Genomic DNA, 13040 nt, shown 5'->3' on the forward strand with positions numbered 1-13040 from the left:
ACTCCTACTAGTGAATGTAATGTAACACACACCCATACAATGCGAACCACCCCGTAATGTTTTTCTCACTCCTACTAGTGAATGTAATGTAACACACACCCATACAATGCGCACCACCCCGTGATGATTTTCTCACTCCTACTAGTGAATCTAATGTAACAAACACCCATAAAATGCGCACCACACCGTGATGTTTTTCTCACTCCTACTAGTGAATGTAATGTAACACACACCCATACAATGCGCACCACCCCGTGATGTTTTTCTCACTCCTACTAGTGAATCTAATGTAACACACACCCGTACAATGCGCACCACCCCGTGATGTTTTTCTCACTCCTACTAGTGAATGTAATGTAACACACACCCATACAATGCGCACCACCCCGTGATGTTTTTCTCACTCCTACTAGTGAATGTAATGTAACACACACCCATACAATGCGCACCACCCCGTGATGTTTTTCTCACTCCTACTAGTGAATCTAATGTAACACACACCCGTACAATGCGCACCACCCCGTGATGTTTTTCTCACTCCTACTAGTGAATGTAATGTAACACACACCCATACAATGCGCACCACCCCGTGATGTTTTTCTCACTCCTACTAGTGAATGTAATGTAGCACACACCCATACAATATGCACCACCCCGTGATGTTTTTCTCACTCCTACTAGTGAATCTAATGTAACACACACCCATACAATGCGCACCACCCCGTGATGTTTTTCTCACTCCTAGTAGTGAATGTAATGTAACACACACCCATACAATGCCCACCACCCCGTGATGTTTTTCTCACTCCTACTAGTGAATCTAATGTATAACACACCCATACAATGAGCACCACCCCGTGATAATTTTCTCACTCCTAATAGTGAATCTAATGTAACACACAGCCATACAATGCGCACCACCCCGTGATGTTTTTCTCACTCCTACTAGTGAATGTAATGTAACACACACCCATACAATGCGCACCACCCCGTGATGTTTTTCTCACTCCTACTAGTGAATGTAATGTAACACACACCCATACAATGCGCACCACCCCGTGATGTTTTTCTCACTCCTACTAGTGAATGTAATGTAACACACACCCATACAATGCGCACCACCCCGTGATGTTTTTCTCACTCCTACTAGTGAATGTAGTGTAACACACACCCATACAATGCGCACCACCCCGTGATGTTTTTCTCACTGCTAGTAGTGAATGTAGTGTAACACACACCCATACAATGCGCACCACCCCGTGATGTTTTTCTCACTCCTACTAGTGAATGTAATGTAACACACACCCATACAATGCGCACCACCCCGTGATGATTTTCTCACTCCTACTAGTGAATCTAATGTAACACACACCCATACAATGCGCACCACCCCGTGATGATTTTCTCACTCCTACTAGTGAATGTAATGTAACACACACCCATACAATGCGCACCACCCCGTGATGTTTTTCTCACTCCTACTAGTGAATCTAATGTAACACACACCCATACAATGCGCACCACCCCGTGATGTTTTTCTCACTCCTACTAGTGAATGTAATGTAACACACACCCATACAATGTGCACCACCCCGTGATGTTTTTCTCACTCCTACTAGTGAATGTAATGTAACACACACCCATAAAATGCGCACCACCCCGTGATGTTTTTCTCACTGCTACTAGTGAATGTAATGTAACACACACCCATACAATGCTCACCACCCCGTGATGTTTTGCTCACTCCTACTAGTGTATGTAATGTAACACACACCCATAAAATGCGCACCACCCCGTGATGTTTTTCTCACTCCTACTAGTGAATGTAATGTAACACACACCCATACAATGCGCACCACCCCGTGATGTTTTTCTCACTCCTACTAGTGAATCTAATGTAACACTCACCCATACAATGAGCACCACCCCGTGATGTTTTTCTCACTCCTACTAGTGAATGTAATGTAACACACACCCATACAATGCGCACCACCCCGTGATGTTTTTCTCACTCCTACTAGTGAATGTAATGTAACACACACCCATACAATGCGCACCACCCCGTGATGTTTTTCTCACTCCTACTAGTGAATCTAATGTAACACACACCCGTACAATGCGCACCACCCCGTGATGTTTTTCTCACTCCTACTAGTGAATGTAATGTAACACACACCCTTACAATGCGCACCACCCCGTGATGTTTTTCTCACTCCTACTAGTGAATGTAATGTAGCACACACCCATACAATATGCACCACCCCGTGATGTTTTTCTCACTCCTACTAGTGAATCTAATGTAACACACACCCATACAATGCGCACCACCCCGTGATGTTTTTCTCACTCCTAGTAGTGAATGTAATGTAACACACACCCATACAATGCCCACCACCCCGTGATGTTTTTCTCACTCCTACTAGTGAATCTAATGTATAACACACCCATACAATGCGCACCACCCCGTGATAATTTTCTCACTCCTAATAGTGAATCTAATGTAACACACAGCCATACAATGCGCACCACCCCGTGATGTTTTTCTCACTCCTACTAGTGAATGTAATGTAACACACACCCATACAATGCGCACCACCCCGTGATGTTTTTCTCACTCCTACTAGTGAATGTAATGTAACACACACCCATACAATGCGCACCACCCCGTGATGTTTTTCTCACTCCTACTAGTGAATGTAATGTAACACACACACATACAATGCGCACCACACCGTGATGTTTTTTCACTCCTACTAGTGAATCTAATGTAACAAACACCCATACAATGCGCACCACCCCGTGATGTTTTTCTCACTGCTACTAGTGAATGTAATGTAACACACACCCATACAATGCGCACCACCCCGTGATGTTTTTCTCACTCCTACTAGTGAATCTAATGTAACACACACCCATACAATGCGCACCACACCGTGATGTTTTTCTCACTCCTACTAGTGAATGTAATGTAACACACACCCATACAATGCGCACCACCCCGTGATGTTTTTCTCACTCCTACTAGTGAATGTAATGTAACGCACACCCATACAATGCGCACCACCCCGTGATGTTTTTCTCACTCCTACTAGTGAATGTAATGTAACGCACACCCATACAATGCGCACCACCCCGTGATGTTTCTCTCCTTCCTACTAGTGAATGTAATGTAACGCACACCCATAAAATGCGCACCACCCCGTGATGTTTCTCTCACTCCTACTAGTGAATGTAATGTAACACACACCCATACAATGCGCACCACCCCGTGATGTTTTTCTCACTCCTACTAGTGAATGTAATGTAACACACACCCATACAATGCGCACCACCCCGTGATGATTTTCTCACTCCAACTAGTGAATCTAATGTAACACACACCCATACAATGCGCACCACCCCGTGATGTTTTTCTCACTCTTACTAGTGAATGTAATGTAACACACACCCATACAATGCGCACCACCCCGTGATGATTTTCTCACTCCTATTAGTGAATCTAATGTAACAAACACCCATACAATGCTCACCACCCCGTGATGTTTTTCTCACTCCTACTAGTGAATGTAATGTAACACACACCCATACAATGCGCACCACCCCGTGATGTTTTTCTCACTCCTCCTAGTGAATGTAATGTAACACACACCCATACAATGCGCACCACCCCGTGATGTTTTTCTCACTCCTACTAGTGAATCTAATGTAACACTCACCCATACAATGAGCACCACCCCGTGATGTTTTTCTCACTCCTACTAGTGAATGTAATGTAACACACACCCATACAATGCGCACCACCTCGTGGTTTCTCTCACTCCTACTAGTGAATCTAATGTAACACACACCCATACAATGCGCACCACCCCGTGATGTTTTTCTCACTCCTACTAGTGAATCTAATGTATAACACACCCATACAATGCGCACCACCCCGTGATAATTTTCTCACTCCTACTAGTGAATCTAATGTAACACACACCCATACAATGCGCACCACCCCGTGATGTTTTTCTCACTCCTACTAGTGAATGTAATGTAACACACACCCATACAATGCGCACCACCCCGTGATGTTTTTCTCACTCCTACTAGTGAATGTAATGTAACACACACCCATACAATGCGCACCACCCCGTGTTGTTTTTCTCACTCCTACTAGTGAATGTAGTGTAACACACACCCATACAATGCGCACCACCCCGTGATGTTTTTCTCACTCCTACTAGTGAATGTAGTGTAACACACACCCATACAATGCGCACCACCCCGTGATGTTTTTCTCACTCCTACTAGTGAATCTAATGTAACACACACCCATACAATGCGCACCACCCCGTGATGTTTTTCTCACTCCTACTAGTGAATCTAATGTAACACACACCCATACAATGCGCACCACCCCGTGATGTTTTTCTCACTCCTACTAGTGAATCTAATGTAACACACAGCCATACAATGCGCACCACCCCGTGATAATTTTCTCACTCCTACTAGTGAATCTAATGTAACACACACCCATACAATGCGCACCACCCCGTGATGTTTTTCTCACTGCTACTAGTGAATCTAATGTAACACACACCCATACAATGCTCACCACCCCGTGATGTTTTGCTCACTCCTACTAGTGTATGTAATGTAACACACACCCATAAAATGCGCACCACACCGTGATGTTTTTCTCACTCCTACTAGTGAATGTAATGTAACACACACCCATACAATGCGCACCACCCCGGGATGTTTTTTCACTCCTACTAGTGAATCTAATGTAACAAACACCCATACAATGCGCACCACCCCGTGATGTTTTTCTCAGTGCTACTAGTGAATGTAATGTAACACACATCCATACAATGCGCACCACCCCGTGATGTTTTTCTCACTCCTACTAGTGAATCTAATGTAACACACACCCATACAATGCGCACCACCCCGTGATGTTTTTCTCACTCCTACTAGTGAATCTAATGTAACACACACCCATACAATGGGCACCACCCCGTGATGTTTTTCTTACTCCTACTAGTGAATGTAATGTAACACACACCCATACAATGCGCACCACCCCGTGATGTTTTTCTCACTCCTACTAGTGAATGTAATGTAACGCACACCCATACAATGCGCACCACCCCGTGATGTTTTTCTCACTCCTACTAGTGAATGTAATGTAACACACACCCATGCAATGCGCACCACCCCGTGATGTTTTTCTCACTCCTACTAGTGAATGTAATGTAACGCACACCCATACAATGCGCACCACCCCGTGATGTTTTTCTCACTCCTACTAGTGTATGTAATGTAACGCACACCCATACAATGCGCACCACCCCGTGATGTTTCTCTCCTTCCTACTAGTGAATGTAATGTAACGCACACCCATAAAATGCGCACCACCCCGTGATGTTTCTCTCACTCCTACTAGTGAATCTAATGTAACACACACCCATACAATGCGCACCACCCCGTGATGTTTTTGTCACTCCTACTAGTGAATGTAATGTAACACACACCCATAAAATGCGCACCACCCCGTGATGTTTTTCTCACTCCTACTAGTGAATGTAATGTAACACACACCCATACAATGCTCACCACCCCGTGATGTTTTGCTCACTCCTACTAGTGAATGTAATGTAACACACACCCATAAAATGCGCACCACCTCGTGATGTTTTTCTCACTCCTACTAGTGAATGTAATGTAACACACACCCATACAATGCGCACCACCCCGTGATGTTTTTTCACTCCTACTAGTGAATCTAATGTAACAAACACCCATACAATGCGCACCACCCCGTGATGTTTTTCTCACTGCTACTAGTGTATGTAATGTAACACACACCCATACAATGCGCACCACCCCGTGATGTTTTTCTCACTCCTACTAGTGAAACTAATGTAACACACACCCATACAATGCGCACCACCCCGTGATGTTTTTCTCACTCCTACTAGTGAATCTAATGTAACACACACCCATACAATGCGCACCACCCCGTGATGTTTTTCTCACTCCTACTAGTGAATGTAATGTAACACACACTCATACAATGCGCACCACCTCGTGATGTTTCTCTCACTCCTACTAGTGAATCTGATGTAACACACACCCATACAATGCGCACCACCCCGTGATGTTTTTCTCACTCCTACTAGTGAATCTAATATATAACACACCCATACAATGCGCACCACCCCGTGATAATTTTCTCACTCCTACTAGTGAATCTAATGTAACACACACCCATACAATGCGCACCACCCCGTGATGTTTTTCTCACTCCTACTAGTGAATGTAATGTAACACACACCCATACAATGCGCACCACCCCGTGATGTTTTTCTCACTCCTACTAGTGAATGTAATGTAACACACACCCATACAATGCGCACCACCCCGTGATGTTTTTCTCACTCCTACTAGATAATGTAATGTAACACACACCCATACAATGCGCACCACCCCGTGATGTTTTTCTCACTCCTACTAGATAATGTAGTGTAACACACACCCATACAATGCGCACCACCCCGTGATGTTTTTCTCACTCCTACTAGTGAATGTAGTGTAACACACACCCATACAATGCGCACCACCCCGTGATGTTTTTCTCACTGCTAGTAGTGAATGTAGTGTAACACACACCCATACAATGCGCACCACCCCGTGATGTTATTCTCACTCCTACTAGTGAATCTAATGTAACACACACCCATACAATGCGCACCACCCCGTGATGTCTTTCTCACTCCTACTAGTGAATGTAATGTAACACACACCCATACAATGAGCACCACCCCGTGATGTCTTTCTCACTCCTACTAGTGAATCTAATGTAACACACACCCATACAATGCGCACCACCTCGTGATGTTTTTCTCACTCCTACTAGTGAATGTAAAGTAACACTCACCCATACAATGCGCACCACCCCGTGATGTTTTTCTCACTCCTACTAGTGAATGTAATGTAACACACACCCATACAATGCGCACCACCCCGTGATGTTTTTCTCACTCCTACTAGTGAATGTAATGTAACACACACCCATACAATGCGCACCACCCCGTGATGTTTTTCTCACTCCTACTAGTGAATGTAATGTAACACACACCCATACAATGCGCACCACCCCGTGTTGTTTTTCTCACACCTACTAGTGAATGTAGTGTAACACACACCCATACAATGCGCACCACCCCGTGATGTTTTTCTCACTCCTACTAGTGAATGTAGTGTAACACACACCCATACAATGCGCACCACCCCGTGATGTTTTTCTCACTCCTACTAGTGAATCTAATGTAACACACACCCATACAATGCGCACCACCCCGTGATGTTTTTCTCACTCCTACTAGTGAATCTAATGTAACACACACCCATACAATGTGCACCACCCCGTGATGTTTTTCTCACTCCTACTAGTGAATCTAATGTAACACACACCCATACAATGCGCACCACCCCGTGATAATTTTCTCACTCCTACTAGTGAATCTAATGTAACACACACCCATACAATGCGCACCACCCCGTGATGTTTTTCTCACTCCTACTAGTGAATCTAATGTAACACACACCCATACAATGCTCACCACCCCGTGATGTTTTGCTCACTCCTACTAGTGTATGTAATGTAACACACACCCATAAAATGCGCACCACCCCGTGATGTTTTTCTCACTCCTACTAGTGAATGTAATGTAACACACACCCATACAATGCGCACCACCCCGGGATGTTTTTTCACTCCTACTAGTGAATCTAATGTAACAAACACCCATACAATGCGCACCACCCCGTGATGTTTTTCTCAGTGCTACTAGTGAATGTAATGTAACACACATCCATACAATGCGCACCACCCCGTGATGTTTTTCTCACTCCTACTAGTGAATCTAATGTAACACACACCCATACAATGCGCACCACCCCGTGATGTTTTTCTCACTCCTACTAGTGAATCTAATGTAACACACACCCATACAATGGGCACCACCCCGTGATGTTTTTCTTACTCCTACTAGTGAATGTAATGTAACACACACCCATACAATGCGCACCACCCCGTGATGTTTTTCTCACTCCTACTAGTGAATGTAATGTAACGCACACCCATACAATGCGCACCACCCCGTGATGTTTTTCTCACTCCTACTAGTGAATGTAATGTAACACACACCCATGCAATGCGCACCACCCCGTGATGTTTTTCTCACTCCTACTAGTGAATGTAATGTAACGCACACCCATACAATGCGCACCACCCCGTGATGTTTTTCTCACTCTTACTAGTGTATGTAATGTAACGCACACCCATACAATGCGCACCACCCCGTGATGTTTTGCTCACTCCTACTAGTGAATGTAATGTAACACACACCCATACAATGCTCACCACCCCGTGATGTTTTGCTCACTCCTACTAGTGAATGTAATGTAACACACACCCATAAAATGCGCACCACCCCGTGATGTTTTTCTCACTCCTACTAGTGAATGTAATGTAACACACACCCATACAATGCGCACCACCCCGTGATGTTTTTTCACTCCTACTAGTGAATCTAATGTAACAAACACCCATACAATGCGCACCACCCCGTGATGTTTTTCTCACTGCTACTAGTGAATGTAATGTAACACACACCCATACAATGCGCACCACCCCGTGATGTTTTTCTCACTCCTACTAGTGAAACTAATGTAACACACACCCATACAATGCGCACCACCCCGTGATGTTTTTCTCACTCCTACTAGTGAATCTAATGTAACACACACCCATACAATGCGCACCACCCCGTGATGTTTTTCTCACTCCTACTAGTGAATGTAATGTAACACACACTCATACAATGCGCACCACCTCGTGATGTTTCTCTCACTCCTACTAGTGAATCTGATGTAACACACACCCATACAATGCGCACCACCCCGTGATGTTTTTCTCACTCCTACTAGTGAATCTAATATATAACACACCCATACAATGCGCACCACCCCGTGACAATTTTCTCACTCCTACTAGTGAATCTAATGTAACACACACCCATACAATGCGCACCACCCCGTTATGTTTTTCTCACTCCTACTAGTGAATGTAATGTAACACACACCCATACAATGCGCACCACCCCGTGATGTTTTTCTCACTCCTACTAGTGAATGTAATGTAACACACACCCATACAATGCGCACCACCCCGTGATGTTTTTCTCACTCCTACTAGATAATGTAATGTAACACACACCCATACAATGCGCACCACCCCGTGATGTTTTTCTCACTCCTACTAGTGAATGTAGTGTAACACACACCCATACAATGCGCACCACCCCGTGATGTTTTTCTCACTGCTAGTAGTGAATGTAGTGTAACACACACCCATACAATGCGCACCACCCCGTGATGTTATTCTCACTCCTACTAGTGAATGTAATGTAACACACACCCATACAATGCGCACCACCCCGTGATGATTTTCTCACTCCTACTAGTGAATCTAATGTAACAAACACCCATACAATGCGCACCACCCCGTGATGTCTTTCTCACTCCTACTAGTGAATGTAATGTAACACACACCCATACAATGAGCACCACCCCGTGATGTTTTTCTCACTCCTACTAGTGAATCTAATGTAACACACACCCATACAATGCGCACCACCCCGTGATGTTTTTCTCACTCCTACTAGTGAATGTAAAGTAACACTCACCCATACAATGCGCACCACCCCTTGATGTTTTTCTCACTCCTACTAGTGAATGTAATGTAACACACACCCATACAATGCGCACCACTCCGTGATGTTTTTCTCACTCCTACTAGTGAATGTAACGTAACACACACCCATACAATGCGCACCACCCCGTGATGTTTTTCTCACTCCTACTAGTGAATGTAATGTAACACACACCCTTACAATGTGCACCACACCGTGATGTTTTTCTCACTCCTACTAGTGAATGTAATGTGACACACACCCATACAATGCGCACCACCCCGTGATGTTTTTCTCACTCCTACTAGTGAATGTAATGTAACACACACCCATACAATGCGCACCACCCCGTGATGTCTTTCTCACTCCTACTAGTGAATGTAATGTAACACACACTCATACAATGCGCACCACCCCGTGATGATTTTCTCACTCCTACTAGTGAATGTAATGTAACACACACCCATACAATGCGCACCACCCCGTGATGTTTTTCTCACTCCTACTAGTGAATGTAATGTAACACACACCCATACAATGCGCACCACCCCGTGATGTTTTTCTCACTCCTACTAGTGAATCTAATGTAACACACACCCATACAATGCGCACCAGCCCGTGATGTTTTTCTCACTCCTACTAATGAATGTAATGTAACACACACCCATACAATGCGCACCACCCCGTGATGTTTTTCTCACTCCTACTAGTGAATGTAATGTAACACACACCCATAAAATGCGCACCACCCCGTGATGTTTTTCTCACTGCTTCTAGTGAATGTAATGTAACACACACCCATACAATGCTCACCACCCCGTGATGTTTTGCTCACTCCTACTAGTGTATGTAATGTAACACACACCCATAAAATGCGCACCACCCCGTGATGTTTTTCTCACTCCTACTAGTGAATGTAATGTAACACACACCCATACAATGCGCACCACCCCGTGATGTTTTTTCACTCCTACTAGTGAATCTAATGTAACAAACACCCATACAATGCGCACCACCCCGTGATGTTTTTCTCACTGCTACTAGTGAATGTAATGTAACACACATCCATACAATGCGCACCACCCCGTGATGTTTTTCTCACTCCTACTAGTGAATCTAAGGTAACACACACCCATACAATGCGCACCACCCCGTGATGTTTTTCTCACTCCTACTAGTGAATGTAATGTAACACACACCCATACAATGCGCACCACCCCGTGATGTTTTTCTCACTCCTACTAGTGAATGTAATGTAACGCACACCCATACAATGCGCACCACCCCGTGATGTTTTTCTCACTCCTACTAGTGAATGTAATGTAACACACACCCATACAATGCGCACCACCCCGTGATGTTTTTCTCACTCCTACTAGTGAATGTAATGTAACGCACACCCATACAATGCGCACCACCCCGTGATGTTTTTCTCACTCCTACTAGTGAATGTAATGTAACGCACACCCATACAATGCGCACCACCCCGTGATGTTTCTCTCCTTCCTACTAGTGAATGTAATGTAACACACACCCATAAAATGCGCACCACCCCGTGATGTTTCTCTCACTCCTACTAGTGAATCTAATGTAACACACACCCATACAATGCGCACCACCCCGTGATGTTTTTCTCACTCCTACTAGTGAATCTAATGTAACATACACCCATACAATGGGCACCACCCCGTGATGTTTTTCTCACTCCTACGAGTGAATGTAATGTAACACACACCCATACAATGCGCACCACCCCGTGATGTTTTTCTCACTCCTACTAGTGAATCTTATGTAACACACACCCATACAATGCGCACCACCCCGTGATGTTTTTCTCACTCCTACTAGTGAATGTAATGTAACACACACCCATACAATGCGCACCACCCCATGATGATTTTCTCACTCCTACTAGTGAATCTAATGTAACACACACCCATACAATGCGCACCACCCCGTGATGTTTTTCTCACTCCTACTAGTGAATGTAATGTAACACACACCCATACAATGCGAACCACCCCGTGATGTTTTTCTCACTCCTACTAGTGAATGTAATGTAACACACACCCATACAATGCGCACCACCCCGTGATGATTTTCTCACTCCTACTAGTGAATCTAATGTAACAAACACCCATAAAATGCGCACCACACCGTGATGTTTTTCTCACTCCTACTAGTGAATGTAATGTAACACACACCCATACAATGCGCACCACCCCGTGATGTTTTTCTCACTCCTACTAGTGAATATAATGTAACACACACCCATACAATGCGCACCACCCCGTGATGTTTTTCTCACTCCTACTAGTGAATCTAATGTAACACTCACCCATACAATGAGCACCACCCCGTGATGTTTTTCTCACTCCTACTAGTGAATGTAATGTAACACACACCCATACAATGCGCACCACCCCGTGATGTTTTTCTCACTCCTACTAGTGAATGTAATGTAACACACACCCATACAATGCGCACCACCCCGTGATGTTTTTCTCACTGCTACTAGTGAATGTAATGTAACACACACCCATACAATGCGCACCACCCCGTGATGTTTTTCTCACTCCTAGTAGTGAATGTAATGTAACACACACCCATACAATGCCCACCACCCCGTGATGTTTTTCTCACTCCTACTAGTGAATCTAATGTATAACACACCCATACAATGCGCACCACCCCGTGATAATTTTCTCACTCCTAATAGTGAATCTAATGTAACACACAGACATACAATGCGCACCACCCCGTGATGTTTTTCTCACTCCTACTAGTGAATGTAATGTAACACACACCCATACAATGCGCACCACCCCGTGATGTTTTTCTCACTCCTACTAGTGAATGTAATGTAACACACACCCATACAATGCGCACCACCCCGTGATGTTTTTCTCACTCCTACTAGTGAATGTAATGTAACACACACCCATACAATGCGCACCACCCCGTGATGTTTTTCTCACTCCTACTAGTGAATGTAGTGTAACACACACCCATACAATGCGCACCACCCCGTGATGTTTTTCTCACTGCTAGTAGTGAATGTAGTGTAACACACACCCATACAATGCGCACCACCCCGTGATGTTTTTCTCACTCCTACTAGTGAATGTAATGTAACACACACCCATACAATGCGCACCACCCCGTGATGATTTTCTCACTCCTACTAGTGAATCTAATGTAACACACACCCATACAATGCGCACCACCCCGTGATGATTTTCTCACTCCTACTAGTGAATGTAATGTAACACACACCCATACAATGCGCACCAC

The sequence above is a fragment of the Cavia porcellus genome, unplaced genomic scaffold, assembly GCF_034190915.1.
Source record: "Cavia porcellus strain 051 isolate PalLab524CR breed Dunkin Hartley unplaced genomic scaffold, mCavPor4.1 scaffold_63, whole genome shotgun sequence".
NCBI lineage: Eukaryota > Metazoa > Chordata > Mammalia > Rodentia > Caviidae > Cavia > Cavia porcellus.